The sequence below is a fragment of the Coffea arabica genome, chromosome 11e (assembly GCF_036785885.1).
Source record: "Coffea arabica cultivar ET-39 chromosome 11e, Coffea Arabica ET-39 HiFi, whole genome shotgun sequence".
In the NCBI taxonomy this organism is placed as follows: domain Eukaryota; kingdom Viridiplantae; phylum Streptophyta; class Magnoliopsida; order Gentianales; family Rubiaceae; genus Coffea; species Coffea arabica.
Genome location: NC_092331.1, coordinates 47420398 through 47436218, shown reverse-complemented (window position 1 = coordinate 47436218; position 15821 = coordinate 47420398). Strand labels below are relative to the sequence as shown.

The 15821-nt window shown below is 34.7% G+C and overlaps 1 long non-coding RNA gene across 1 annotated transcript; it reads left to right on the top strand.

Moving 5' to 3' along the window:
- The first annotated feature begins 14920 nt into the window (after positions 1-14920).
- On the top strand, positions 14921-15244 carry LOC140021074 (uncharacterized). The gene is made up of 2 exons (XR_011825053.1): positions 14921-15039; positions 15147-15244. It is a non-coding gene; the product is annotated as an uncharacterized lncRNA (long non-coding RNA).
- The last annotated feature ends 577 nt before the right edge of the window (positions 15245-15821 follow it).

The window sequence follows — 15821 nt, the reverse complement described above, 5'->3', positions numbered from 1 at the left end:
GACCATCTTCTACCACATACCATAATTCAATGTAAACAGATTGTAAGAAAATCATCATTCTTTGTTTCCACATGCTAAAATGAGAACCATTAAACATAGGTGGTCTATCAATAGATTGCCCTTCTAAAAAAGAAACTTTTATGGTTGCCATGATCTTTACTCTAAGCGGTTAAGCTTGATCAAAAGAGACCAAGCTCTGATACCAATTGTAAGAGCCCGGTGCAACCCAATGAGTACAAACAAATTCACAATGATGCACAAAGATATATCAAATTTAAGCACAATAAAGAAAACTTAATTAAAGAGAAAAGATAAGAAATGCAAACCAAATATCAAACCAATAGCCTCTTCAATTGATGGCGATGCTAACCAAGATGTACAAGTGAAGGCTCACTCCTTCCTCACCCCAAATACTCTTTGGTTGAGCCAAGGAGTTTTACAACTATTCTAGTTAACCCTCAACAACCTACACTTGAAAGATCACTCACCCAATTAAGAACTATTTTATACAAATGAGGCAACCTTCACCAAGGTTTTACCACTCCAAGTGATTGGTTCACCTTCACCAAGGTTTTACTACTCCAAGAGAGTAACCTTCACTTGAGCAACCTCACAACCCAACTTCCCCAACCCCTTATACAACCAACAAAGAATCTTTCTACTCAAAAATCTCACTTGTAAGCTTGTATTTTGTGTTGGCAAAAGTCTTTAGTCTTCTTGTGCTTTGGGGTTTTTATAGAAGGTGAGAAATGGCTCCAAAAGACTCTCCAACGGTCAAATATTAATTGCTGTCAAAACTAGCCGTTGGCCTGTCGGACGTCCGACAGGTGCCTGTCAGACGTCCGAACCACCTGTCGGACGTCCGAACCCTGCGTCCGAACGTAGGCAGAGAGTCATCAAATCTTTGCGAAATTTCTCGGACGTCCGATGCGATCGATGTGCGTCCGAGGCGTGCGTCCGATCCTTCCGGACGTCCGATGCTTCCTCACGAGCGTCCGACAGAGTTTCCTTCTTGATGTTCTTCATCCTTTCGGACGTCCGATAGTTTCCTTTTGGCCGTCCGACATGAGTGACCTGATTTTGCTTCTTCATTTGGTTGGTTTTCTTTCCTTGACACCATTGAACCTGATTCTAACAAATTTCTCACATAAAAACATTAGACCAAATCTACATTTTGGTTTGTTAATCATCAAAACCAAGGATTGATCGACCAAGGTCAACAATCTCCCCCTTTTTGATGATGACAAACAAAATGAAGATTTCTTTTATCAAATAAGTTCAAATAAAGCTCCCCCTTAGAAAGTGCCAACATGCAAAGAAATTTCAATAAATCCTACTCCCCCTTTTGGCATCAATCAAAAAGCAAACTCCCCCTTTATTTTTCAAGTCAAGACCATAATAGGGTCCTTGGGAGTTATTACAACATGATCTAGCAATCCACATGGATTTCATACATTTTCTCATATTTTTCTTTACATAGCAATCATTTTGCATGTGTCCAAATTGGCAACAAAAGTGACACATGATAGAAGTATTTTGCACATAAGTGGATTTAATGCAACTAATTTTCTTAGCAAACTTATTTGTGCCTTGAAAAGATTTGCTTTCTTTTGTTTGAGAAAACTTTTGTTTTTCATTTTGGAGAACCTCGTTCAAGTCATTAATTCTTTTCTTTAACAAATTTTGTTCCTCCAACATTTTTTCATAAAACTTTGTTTTCTCTTCCAACTTCCTTTTCAAATTATTTTTGCAATCAAAAACACCTTTTTGATTTTTTAAATCATCATTTTCCATTCTCAAACATTTGTTTTCTTGAAAAAGTTTGGAGTTTTCTTCCAACAAATCATTTATTTTTGTTTTCAAATCTTTATTTTTAGCATAAGATTTTTTCAAACTTTTATGCATTTTAATCATAAGAGTTTTCACATCATCATCTTCATTATCTTCATCACAAGAAGAGTGATAAGAACTTACCTCATCTTCTCCAACGGCCATTAGTGCCATTTGGGCCAACTCTTCTTTTTCTCTTTTTGAATTGCATTCATCCCATGTAATTTTGCAATCTCCTCTTGAACATCTCTTGTTGAAGATCTTCTTGAAACTTTTGATGTGAGGAGTTATATCATTGTCCACTTCCATGATTTCATTACCCATGAAGGATGGGTTATCCCCCACTTGAGATGCTTTAAAAGCTATGCCTCTCTTACACATTCTTGCATTTTCTTCCTCTTGCACTTTGAATTCCAGCTTTAATTCATAAGAGGTTAGGGTATCCACAAGAGATTCAATGGACATAGAATTTAAATCCTTTGCCTCTTCTATAGCATTTATTTTGTTTTCCCATTCTTTTGGCAAGGCATTCAAAATCTTTCTATTTTTCTCACCCAAAGAATATTCTTTTCCAAGCAATTTAAGATCTTCAATAATGTCACAAAATCTACTACACATCTTATCAACATTTTCAAGAGGATGCATTTTGAAAAATTCATATTGAGAAACAAGTAAAGATTTCTTTTGTTCTTTAATATCTTGATTACCTTCATGAAATACACACAATTTATCCCAAATATCTTTAGCTGATTTACAACCTTTAATCCTACTAGATTCATTTACATCTAATGCATTGTACAATATACACATGGCCTTGGCATTCAAAGAAAGGTATCTCTTGTCTTTTTCATTCAATTCTTGTCTAGTCTTTAATCTACTCAAATTGGTGATAGAGTCAACTATTCTAGCTTCATAAGGACCATCTTCTACCACATACCATAATTCAATGTAAACAGATTGTAAGAAAATCATCATTCTTTGTTTCCACATGCTAAAATGAGAACCATTAAACATAGGTGGTCTATCAATAGATTGCCCTTCTAAAAAAGAAACTTTTATGGTTGCCATGATCTTTACTCTAAGCGGTTAAGCTTGATCAAAAGAGACCAAGCTCTGATACCAATTGTAAGAGCCCGGTGCAACCCAATGAGTACAAACAAATTCACAATGATGCACAAAGATATATCAAATTTAAGCACAATAAAGAAAACTTAATTAAAGAGAAAAGATAAGAAATGCAAACCAAATATCAAACCAATAGCCTCTTCAATTGATGGCGATGCTAACCAAGATGTACAAGTGAAGGCTCACTCCTTCCTCACCCCAAATACTCTTTGGTTGAGCCAAGGAGTTTTACAACTATTCTAGTTAACCCTCAACAACCTACACTTGAAAGATCACTCACCCAATTAAGAACTATTTTATACAAATGAGGCAACCTTCACCAAGGTTTTACCACTCCAAGTGATTGGTTCACCTTCACCAAGGTTTTACTACTCCAAGAGAGTAACCTTCACTTGAGCAACCTCACAACCCAACTTCCCCAACCCCTTATACAACCAACAAAGAATCTTTCTACTCAAAAATCTCACTTGTAAGCTTGTATTTTGTGTTGGCAAAAGTCTTTAGTCTTCTTGTGCTTTGGGGTTTTTATAGAAGGTGAGAAATGGCTCCAAAAGACTCTCCAACGGTCAAATATTAATTGCTGTCAAAACTAGCCGTTGGCCTGTCGGACGTCCGACAGGTGCCTGTCAGACGTCCGAACCACCTGTCGGACGTCCGAACCCTGCGTCCGAACGTAGGCAGAGAGTCATCAAATCTTTGCGAAATTTCTCGGACGTCCGATGCGATCGATGTGCGTCCGAGGCGTGCGTCCGATCCTTCCGGACGTCCGATGCTTCCTCACGAGCGTCCGACAGAGTTTCCTTCTTGATGTTCTTCATCCTTTCGGACGTCCGATAGTTTCCTTTTGGCCGTCCGACATGAGTGACCTGATTTTGCTTCTTCATTTGGTTGGTTTTCTTTCCTTGACACCATTGAACCTGATTCTAACAAATTTCTCACATAAAAACATTAGACCAAATCTACATTTTGGTTTGTTAATCATCAAAACCAAGGATTGATCGACCAAGGTCAACAATCTCCCCCTTTTTGATGATGACAAACAAAATGAAGATTTCTTTTATCAAATAAGTTCAAATAAAGCTCCCCCTTAGAAAGTGCCAACATGCAAAGAAATTTCAATAAATCCTACTCCCCCTTTTGGCATCAATCAAAAAGCAAACTCCCCCTTTATTTTTCAAGTCAAGACCATAATAGGGTCCTTGGGAGTTATTACAACATGATCTAGCAATCCACATGGATTTCATACATTTTCTCATATTTTTCTTTACATAGCAATCATTTTGCATGTGTCCAAATTGGCAACAAAAGTGACACATGATAGAAGTATTTTGCACATAAGTGGATTTAATGCAACTAATTTTCTTAGCAAACTTATTTGTGCCTTGAAAAGATTTGCTTTCTTTTGTTTGAGAAAACTTTTGTTTTTCATTTTGGAGAACCTCGTTCAAGTCATTAATTCTTTTCTTTAACAAATTTTGTTCCTCCAACATTTTTTCATAAAACTTTGTTTTCTCTTCCAACTTCCTTTTCAAATTATTTTTGCAATCAAAAACACCTTTTTGATTTTTTAAATCATCATTTTCCATTCTCAAACATTTGTTTTCTTGAAAAAGTTTGGAGTTTTCTTCCAACAAATCATTTATTTTTGTTTTCAAATCTTTATTTTTAGCATAAGATTTTTTCAAACTTTTATGCATTTTAATCATAAGAGTTTTCACATCATCATCTTCATTATCTTCATCACAAGAAGAGTGATAAGAACTTACCTCATCTTCTCCAACGGCCATTAGTGCCATTTGGGCCAACTCTTCTTTTTCTCTTTTTGAATTGCATTCATCCCATGTAATTTTGCAATCTCCTCTTGAACATCTCTTGTTGAAGATCTTCTTGAAACTTTTGATGTGAGGAGTTATATCATTGTCCACTTCCATGATTTCATTACCCATGAAGGATGGGTTATCCCCCACTTGAGATGCTTTAAAAGCTATGCCTCTCTTACACATTCTTGCATTTTCTTCCTCTTGCACTTTGAATTCCAGCTTTAATTCATAAGAGGTTAGGGTATCCACAAGAGATTCAATGGACATAGAATTTAAATCCTTTGCCTCTTCTATAGCATTTATTTTGTTTTCCCATTCTTTTGGCAAGGCATTCAAAATCTTTCTATTTTTCTCACCCAAAGAATATTCTTTTCCAAGCAATTTAAGATCTTCAATAATGTCACAAAATCTACTACACATCTTATCAACATTTTCAAGAGGATGCATTTTGAAAAATTCATATTGAGAAACAAGTAAAGATTTCTTTTGTTCTTTAATATCTTGATTACCTTCATGAAATACACACAATTTATCCCAAATATCTTTAGCTGATTTACAACCTTTAATCCTACTAGATTCATTTACATCTAATGCATTGTACAATATACACATGGCCTTGGCATTCAAAGAAAGGTATCTCTTGTCTTTTTCATTCAATTCTTGTCTAGTCTTTAATCTACTCAAATTGGTGATAGAGTCAACTATTCTAGCTTCATAAGGACCATCTTCTACCACATACCATAATTCAATGTAAACAGATTGTAAGAAAATCATCATTCTTTGTTTCCACATGCTAAAATGAGAACCATTAAACATAGGTGGTCTATCAATAGATTGCCCTTCTAAAAAAGAAACTTTTATGGTTGCCATGATCTTTACTCTAAGCGGTTAAGCTTGATCAAAAGAGACCAAGCTCTGATACCAATTGTAAGAGCCCGGTGCAACCCAATGAGTACAAACAAATTCACAATGATGCACAAAGATATATCAAATTTAAGCACAATAAAGAAAACTTAATTAAAGAGAAAAGATAAGAAATGCAAACCAAATATCAAACCAATAGCCTCTTCAATTGATGGCGATGCTAACCAAGATGTACAAGTGAAGGCTCACTCCTTCCTCACCCCAAATACTCTTTGGTTGAGCCAAGGAGTTTTACAACTATTCTAGTTAACCCTCAACAACCTACACTTGAAAGATCACTCACCCAATTAAGAACTATTTTATACAAATGAGGCAACCTTCACCAAGGTTTTACCACTCCAAGTGATTGGTTCACCTTCACCAAGGTTTTACTACTCCAAGAGAGTAACCTTCACTTGAGCAACCTCACAACCCAACTTCCCCAACCCCTTATACAACCAACAAAGAATCTTTCTACTCAAAAATCTCACTTGTAAGCTTGTATTTTGTGTTGGCAAAAGTCTTTAGTCTTCTTGTGCTTTGGGGTTTTTATAGAAGGTGAGAAATGGCTCCAAAAGACTCTCCAACGGTCAAATATTAATTGCTGTCAAAACTAGCCGTTGGCCTGTCGGACGTCCGACAGGTGCCTGTCAGACGTCCGAACCACCTGTCGGACGTCCGAACCCTGCGTCCGAACGTAGGCAGAGAGTCATCAAATCTTTGCGAAATTTCTCGGACGTCCGATGCGATCGATGTGCGTCCGAGGCGTGCGTCCGATCCTTCCGGACGTCCGATGCTTCCTCACGAGCGTCCGACAGAGTTTCCTTCTTGATGTTCTTCATCCTTTCGGACGTCCGATAGTTTCCTTTTGGCCGTCCGACATGAGTGACCTGATTTTGCTTCTTCATTTGGTTGGTTTTCTTTCCTTGACACCATTGAACCTGATTCTAACAAATTTCTCACATAAAAACATTAGACCAAATCTACATTTTGGTTTGTTAATCATCAAAACCAAGGATTGATCGACCAAGGTCAACAATCTCCCCCTTTTTGATGATGACAAACAAAATGAAGATTTCTTTTATCAAATAAGTTCAAATAAAGCTCCCCCTTAGAAAGTGCCAACATGCAAAGAAATTTCAATAAATCCTACTCCCCCTTTTGGCATCAATCAAAAAGCAAACTCCCCCTTTATTTTTCAAGTCAAGACCATAATAGGGTCCTTGGGAGTTATTACAACATGATCTAGCAATCCACATGGATTTCATACATTTTCTCATATTTTTCTTTACATAGCAATCATTTTGCATGTGTCCAAATTGGCAACAAAAGTGACACATGATAGAAGTATTTTGCACATAAGTGGATTTAATGCAACTAATTTTCTTAGCAAACTTATTTGTGCCTTGAAAAGATTTGCTTTCTTTTGTTTGAGAAAACTTTTGTTTTTCATTTTGGAGAACCTCGTTCAAGTCATTAATTCTTTTCTTTAACAAATTTTGTTCCTCCAACATTTTTTCATAAAACTTTGTTTTCTCTTCCAACTTCCTTTTCAAATTATTTTTGCAATCAAAAACACCTTTTTGATTTTTTAAATCATCATTTTCCATTCTCAAACATTTGTTTTCTTGAAAAAGTTTGGAGTTTTCTTCCAACAAATCATTTATTTTTGTTTTCAAATCTTTATTTTTAGCATAAGATTTTTTCAAACTTTTATGCATTTTAATCATAAGAGTTTTCACATCATCATCTTCATTATCTTCATCACAAGAAGAGTGATAAGAACTTACCTCATCTTCTCCAACGGCCATTAGTGCCATTTGGGCCAACTCTTCTTTTTCTCTTTTTGAATTGCATTCATCCCATGTAATTTTGCAATCTCCTCTTGAACATCTCTTGTTGAAGATCTTCTTGAAACTTTTGATGTGAGGAGTTATATCATTGTCCACTTCCATGATTTCATTACCCATGAAGGATGGGTTATCCCCCACTTGAGATGCTTTAAAAGCTATGCCTCTCTTACACATTCTTGCATTTTCTTCCTCTTGCACTTTGAATTCCAGCTTTAATTCATAAGAGGTTAGGGTATCCACAAGAGATTCAATGGACATAGAATTTAAATCCTTTGCCTCTTCTATAGCATTTATTTTGTTTTCCCATTCTTTTGGCAAGGCATTCAAAATCTTTCTATTTTTCTCACCCAAAGAATATTCTTTTCCAAGCAATTTAAGATCTTCAATAATGTCACAAAATCTACTACACATCTTATCAACATTTTCAAGAGGATGCATTTTGAAAAATTCATATTGAGAAACAAGTAAAGATTTCTTTTGTTCTTTAATATCTTGATTACCTTCATGAAATACACACAATTTATCCCAAATATCTTTAGCTGATTTACAACCTTTAATCCTACTTGATTCATTTACATCTAATGCATTGTACAATATACACATGGCCTTGGCATTCAAAGAAAGGTATCTCTTGTCTTTTTCATTCAATTCTTGTCTAGTCTTTAATCTACTCAAATTGGTGATAGAGTCAACTATTCTAGCTTCATAAGGACCATCTTCTACCACATACCATAATTCAATGTAAACAGATTGTAAGAAAATCATCATTCTTTGTTTCCACATGCTAAAATGAGAACCATTAAACATAGGTGGTCTATCAATAGATTGCCCTTCTAAAAAAGAAACTTTTATGGTTGCCATGATCTTTACTCTAAGCGGTTAAGCTTGATCAAAAGGTTCACCTTCACCAAGGTTTTACTACTCCAAGAGAGTAACCTTCACTTGAGCAACCTCACAACCCAACTTCCCCAACCCCTTATACAACCAACAAAGAATCTTTCTACTCAAAAATCTCACTTGTAAGCTTGTATTTTGTGTTGGCAAAAGTCTTTAGTCTTCTTGTGCTTTGGGGTTTTTATAGAAGGTGAGAAATGGCTCCAAAAGACTCTCCAACGGTCAAATATTAATTGCTGTCAAAACTAGCCGTTGGCCTGTCGGACGTCCGACAGGTGCCTGTCAGACGTCCGAACCACCTGTCGGACGTCCGAACCCTGCGTCCGAACGTAGGCAGAGAGTCATCAAATCTTTGCGAAATTTCTCGGACGTCCGATGCGATCGATGTGCGTCCGAGGCGTGCGTCCGATCCTTCCGGACGTCCGATGCTTCCTCACGAGCGTCCGACAGAGTTTCCTTCTTGATGTTCTTCATCCTTTCGGACGTCCGATAGTTTCCTTTTGGCCGTCCGACATGAGTGACCTGATTTTGCTTCTTCATTTGGTTGGTTTTCTTTCCTTGACACCATTGAACCTGATTCTAACAAATTTCTCACATAAAAACATTAGACCAAATCTACATTTTGGTTTGTTAATCATCAAAACCAAGGATTGATCGAACAAGGTCAACACCTTTGATTTTTGACATGTTTATTCTAGAAATTTTGGTGAAAAGGAGAATTAATGACCTTTTAAGTTTAAAATTCATGGTTAAGGTGTTATTAACAGTTAATTATGCTTATTTAGGTCATTTGGGAGTAAGTTGTGCATTTTTTTATTACTTTCTCTAATGGGTTTTATATGCTTAAATGTTTCAAATAAAATATAAAAGGAGCACTTGTTAATTGATAATCAATTGTGATGCTTACTTATGGTGTTAACTGCTAATTATTATATAAGTAAGTTGTTAAGTTTGTCTCTTTAAAGATAAGGGTAAATGAGTGTTCGTTATCTTTATCTAGCAATGTACCTATTAAATGAAGTTAATGTTTAATAATTGAATTTAGGTACAATGGCTCGCACTAAGAAAGTTGGGGTAAAATCTCCCCCTCCCAATAGAAGGGGAGAAGCTTCGACGTTTAGACCACCGCGCATAAAAAGAAAAGCAAGTAGACGCCTTGTACTTGAAGACGAGCTATCATCCGAAGAAGAGACTCAATAGCCAGTGGAGCAAAAAGAGGAACAAGAGGAGCAAGTTCCTTATGATAGGTTGCGATTCACCTCCGTCGAAAATGAAGCATGGTACAATGCAAGGAGGGGAGCAAAGGATGCAATTAGGATTTTTGCATTTTAGAAAGTATATCTGGTAAAATGAGGAAAATTATGCCTATAATTTTGCATGTTTAATGAGATGTCTCCTTTTTATTTAATTTTGCAAGTAAGTGATTGATATAGTCAATAAAGGCTATACTTCTCTTTTGATTATTTTTATATATTTTCTAAGAGGGAATATCTATTTATTGTCCTTTATTTTTGAAAAAGAAAAAAAAAGAAAAAAAAAAGAAAAAGAAAAAAAAGAGAATAAGAGTTTTTCTTCTACTCCAATGATTTTTGTATTAAATAACCGAGGGTTGGTATATACAAATATTAACATTCGCATAAAAAGGTACTTGAATTAAGAGTATACATAGCAATTTAAATGAGTGAAATGTTGAGTAACCGGAGATCTTCATCTAAAAATGTTGATTTTCGCGTCAAAAGACATTTTTACTATTTAAGTAAAATCAATAAGAATAAGTCCCTCTTAGTTGTAAAATTTTGAGAAAAAAATGATTATAGGAGGAGGAAGACTATATTTTGTAAAATTTTTTAAAATTGACTATGTGATTTGCTAATGTGTGAAATTAGGTTAGGGTGAGAGATTAACATTAACTTGTTAAAATTATGGTATAATTATCTTTCCTTTACTTGATATTATGAGTATTTAGTGTAATTTGAATATTTGTATAATGATTATTTTTCAAGTTATAAGAAATTAAAATTTGAAAAAGTGTATATATTGTTTCACCTCTTGAATCATTGTAATTGATTATGTGTGAATTGCTTGAGAACAAGCAATGATTCAAGTGTGGGGGAATTTGATAAGTGACTAATTTACGTAATAATTGAATGACATTTTATGTTATTTTTAGTCACTTTGGTTATATTATTGAAAGAAAATGAATCGTTTTGGCTATAATTGGTGAAAAATGTTCTTAAGTGATCAAATGAGGTTATTATCACTTTTTATTTGCATTTTGTGCATTTTGACAGTTTTGACACATCTTTGTATTTCGGCTATAACTTGAGATACAATGATCGGATTAAGATGATTCTTGAACCAATTTGAAAATAAGAGATAGACCTACAACTTTGGTGAAAATATTGAAATCCAGTTCTAAGGTTTTCTAGGTCAAAAAGTCGAATTACAGTAGCCAATTTCTATTAGTCGAAGCTGAAACAGGACATTGAGCAGTCAAGGGTATTTCAATCATTTCTTAGCCTAAACAAGTCCAAATGAGGTGATTCTTGATGCATGGGAAAGCTAACTCAAAGAGCTACAAGTTTTATGTTTTGGTCAAGAGTTAAATCAGCTTCTATCATCAAGAAAAGTTCAGTTGAAATTGAGGCAAAAACGAACCAGAGCTGGAAATTGAACAGAACTTGCACAAAAAGTCATTGTAGCAATCCGGCCGGAACTTGATCGGATTTCTGGCCGAATTGTGGTCAGAAACGACTGCTCTCTACGCGAACAAGTTATTTTCACCTCCAACAAGTCACATGTGATGTTAGATATATGACAACCACTTTGCAGCTGTAAAAGGGAGGTGTAAACCTCATTTCTTGATACTTTTATATAGCCAAAACAATTGCAAGATTGAGAAGAGACATACGGGAGAAAGCTTGGAGTCTGCAGAAATGTAGCTCTTCCATTTTCTGAGTGTTAGGTTAGTATAGTATAGGATAGTTAGTTAGTTAGTTCATCCATCTTGTTTATTAGTTAGATGAAGAAGAGGTTGGAGGATGAAGAAGGCAAGGAGATGAACTCATGTGACAAGGGTTACATTCCTTTCCAACTCTTTATTTTTGTACTTGATTCCAAGTTTAGTTGATGTGCAAGTTATGGATTTATATGTTATTATATGTTTCTAAAGTTTATGCCTTAGGTTTGGTTGAAATTTCTATGATTGCTAGTGTTTATTATTTGATTTTTTGATGCCATTATTTTGAGCAAGTGATTTAGCAATTTATCTCTTTAAAATCATGATTAATTTGGTACCATTAATTGTGATTATCTAAGGTATTGTTTCTGCAATGAAAATTGAGTTTAACACTAGTTCAAGAAGTGCTAAATATAGGGAGTACACTCACGAGAGTAGAGGTGCACCTATGTGATTGTAGTGATTCATTTCATGTAATTTCATTGAAGAAATGAACTTGTAGCTAATCTCATAATCATGAGAATATGTATGGATTAGTTATGAATATAATTGATTCACTACGAAAGTAGGATTCATATGCATAAGGAAATTACACCATAACTAACCAAGATAGTAGAAATCAGTGATCCAAATATAGCACTTGCATGAGTAGTTAGGGATACCATAACCTTAGGAGCTTCATTTGTTATTTTCTTGTATAAGTTCAGTAGATTTTACTTTTTAAAATTCATTGATAGTCTAAATAATAGAGAAGTTTTAGTAACACCGATAATTGTTCAATCTTTCTCGTGGGATCGACCCGATATATACCCTAAACTACTAGTTGACCTGTATACTTGCAGTGAAACGAGTGTATTTTGGATTTTTTAACTTGTATGTATAGCAAAAATCCGTCAAGTTTTTGTTCTCCAAACTCCCTGCTGCCACCACACTGAAGCTTCAGCACCAATACTTCAATTAAAGTCACATGTGAGTCTGGTTATTTTACTATCAATCGATTTGAGCAGTGCTTCAAAATTCAAATATGGTTATGGTAGTCTATGGTAGTCGAGTCACATGTTGTGTTGATTGGTTACTTCCTTAATATTAGAATTAAATTACGGAGAATTAGTAAAATTTAAGTCTGAAAATTAAATGGCTGGCAAGCGAGACCCCCGAACAGCTCAGCGAAGTCTTGTCTACTCTCTAAGATGTAATGTAAAATGTGATATTGTAGATTGATAAACATGAGATGGCTAATCAAATTCTTCTTCTTGTTGGTGCTTTGATTTCGTGCAGTATATTTCTGCATTAGTTTTCTAGCTAAAGAGTTGATATTTCTGCATTAGTCTTCTGAGTTGAGTATTTATTTGGCTTCTTGAATGTCTGAAAGTTCAATTACTTTGTTAATTATAAGTTTAATTTGAAATGAAAGTAAAGTAGACTCTTTTGTTAGTTGATTGGTCTGGCTTTAATTTTTTTTTGAACCAAACTACCTGCTAGCTGACTGGTCTGGCTTCTCCAATCTGACTGTTAGCTTTTTTTTTTATTAAGTTTGATGTTGATCTCATCTGATCACATAAATGTGTGCCTTGTGCTGGTATCGAGTTCTCTTCCTTTATTAACTATTCTTCCTCTATATCATGGTTGGCTTCTTATGAATATTCTAATATATTTGGCAGTGCTTAAATGTCTTCATCCGTTTCAAAGAAACAAAGTAGAAAAAATGCACCGGGTGCTCGATTGGATACCGAGTGGGATCATGGAATTGAAATTGATGTAATAAAAAACAAGTTCAGTGTAAATACTGTGGGATTACTCGAGCAGGTGGTGTGTATAGGCTTAAGTATCATTTAGCTTGTACACATACAAATGTTGAGCCATGTCCCAGCGTTCCTAAAGATGTTATAACCCAAATGTTTGATTTACTAAGTGCAAGTTCTGAGGAATCATGGAAAAAAAAACAAAAGGTTAGTACCATGTATGATTTAGAAGAAGAAGAAGGAGAAGTTAAGCAGCAGGCTAAAAAATGTTCTATGGACAACTTTGTTGTAAAAAAATCTGGGGGGTTGAATGTGAGACAAACAACCATAAATGAGAAATGGAAGAAACAAGATAGAGATGAAGTTGATCAAATAATGACTAGGTGGTTCTATACAAGCGCCATTCCATTTAATGCTGTAAATAACCCATTGTTTCCTTTAATGATTAGGAAATTGGGAAAATATGGAAAAAGACTTGAACCACCTTCATACCATGAAATGAGAGTGATTTTTTTGAAAAAAGAGGTACAAGGGACATTGAATTTGCTCAATATGTACAAAAAAGAGTGGAAAAAAACTGATTGTACTATTATGTCCGATGGATGGTCTGATCAAAGAAAAAGAACAATGAACAATTTTCTTGTGAATAGTCCAGCTGGTACATACCACTGACATTTCAAAAATAGCTCAAAAATTATTTGAATTGTTAGATGGTATTGTGAAAAAAATTGGAGAGGATAATGTTGTGCAGGTCATCATCGATAACGCTTCTAATTATAAGGCAGCTGGAAAAATATTGATGGAAAAGAGAAAAAGATTGTTTTGGACCCCTTGTGTTGCTCATTGTATTGACCTAATGTTAGAAGATTTTCAAAAGTTTGATTCTCTCCACAAAGTTGCCATACAAAAAGCGATATCAGTGGTTACATATATTTATTCATGGGGTACAGTTATTAATTGGATGAAACAACTCACTAATGGCAAGGAGTTGATTAGACTTGGAGTTACTCGTTTTGCTACTTCATACTTGACCATAAGACGTCTCAGCAAGCTGAAAGGAAATTTGTTTACCTTTTTCTCTTCGGATAAGTGGAAAACAAGCGTGTATGCTAGGAGAAAAAAAGAGAAAAAATTGAGAGCATCATTTTTTATAATCAACAATTTTGGCCAAATATGGAGTTATGTTTAAAGATAGTTTCGCCTCTTATCAAAGTATTGAGGATGGTTGATTCTGATGAAAAACTAGCCATGGGCTTTCTCTATAAAGCTATTGATTAGGCAAAAGAAGAAATCAAACAAAATGTGAACAATGTTCGAAAGAGGTAAATTTAAAATAAATTGCCATATTAATTATGAATTCATTTATAATTTCTGTGTTGGATAGTAGAATGGATTTTTTTTAGTAATTTTTTTTTAACCAAACTCATGTTTATATGCTAGATATGAATCGGTATTTGCTATTTTCGATAAAAGATGGGAAGATTAATTGAGTCATCCTTTACATGCCGCAGGTTATTATTTGAATCCTCAATTTCAATATAGTCTAGATTTTCAGTCGGATGCAAATATAAAACGTGGTCTTTATGATTGCATTGCTAAGATGGTTCCCGAATCCGGTGAAAGGGTGAAGATTGATTTGCAATTAGATGATTTTCGACATGCAAATGGATTATTTGGTCATGAAAATGCTATACTAACAAGAAACAAAAAATCTCCTGGTTAGTTACTATTTGAACTTTGTGTTTTTATTTTTAAAATCTTTATTAATTTGTTATTTATTTTAATTTCCTACAGCTGATTGGTGGGAATCTTATGGCGATGAGTGTCCAAAGTTGAAAAATTTTGCCATTCGAATTCTCAGTTTAACTTGTAGCTCTTCTGGATGTGAGCGAAATTGGAGCGCATTTGAATTGGTAATAATGTTTTCATATAATATAATATCTCATTCAATATAATATTTTGTTTAGCATTTGAATTTAAGTTCGTAGTATAACTGTATAAGTTCTTTCAATTTCAATAGGTACATTCTAAGAGAAGAAACCGTTTGGCTCAAAAAAGAATGAATGATCTTGTGTTTGTGATGTACAACTTGAAGTTGAGAGAGAGACAAAGGCAAAAGCAACGTGTTATTGAAGAAATTCCTTTTGAGAATTTGCCTTCAAATGATGAATGGGTGACAGAGAGAGAAAATCCAACTCTTCCAAGAGAAAATATGTGACGATCCCACCTCCCCCTAAGGCGAACCAAAAGGTTCGGCGGACCGCCTGCCCAACTCTCGCCGGGATTCACTATAATCTTTAAATGAAAAGCAGATCAATTCAATGATTACATCTAAAAATGCCAAAATAATAACACGACGATAATATTTCATTGCACAAGTACATCCAAGGATACAAATCTCAAATCAACTACATCGAGTTCCAAATCTTAAAATTTCCCAAACGTCAGTTACAAAATACCAAACTATATAAAAGACTAACCTTCACTAGTACTTTCCAATCACTTTCTTCACGTCACTCTCCTGTTAAAGAATAACAAATGGAATGGAATGAGCTAACGCTCAGTGAGACCAAGAAAAATAGGCAAACAAATAAGTACAACTAGTATTAAAGTTTATACAAGAAGACAGCCATGATATTCATATAACTCACAAAGGAAAATAAAACACAATAAAAAAGGATACGGAAGCTTTCAA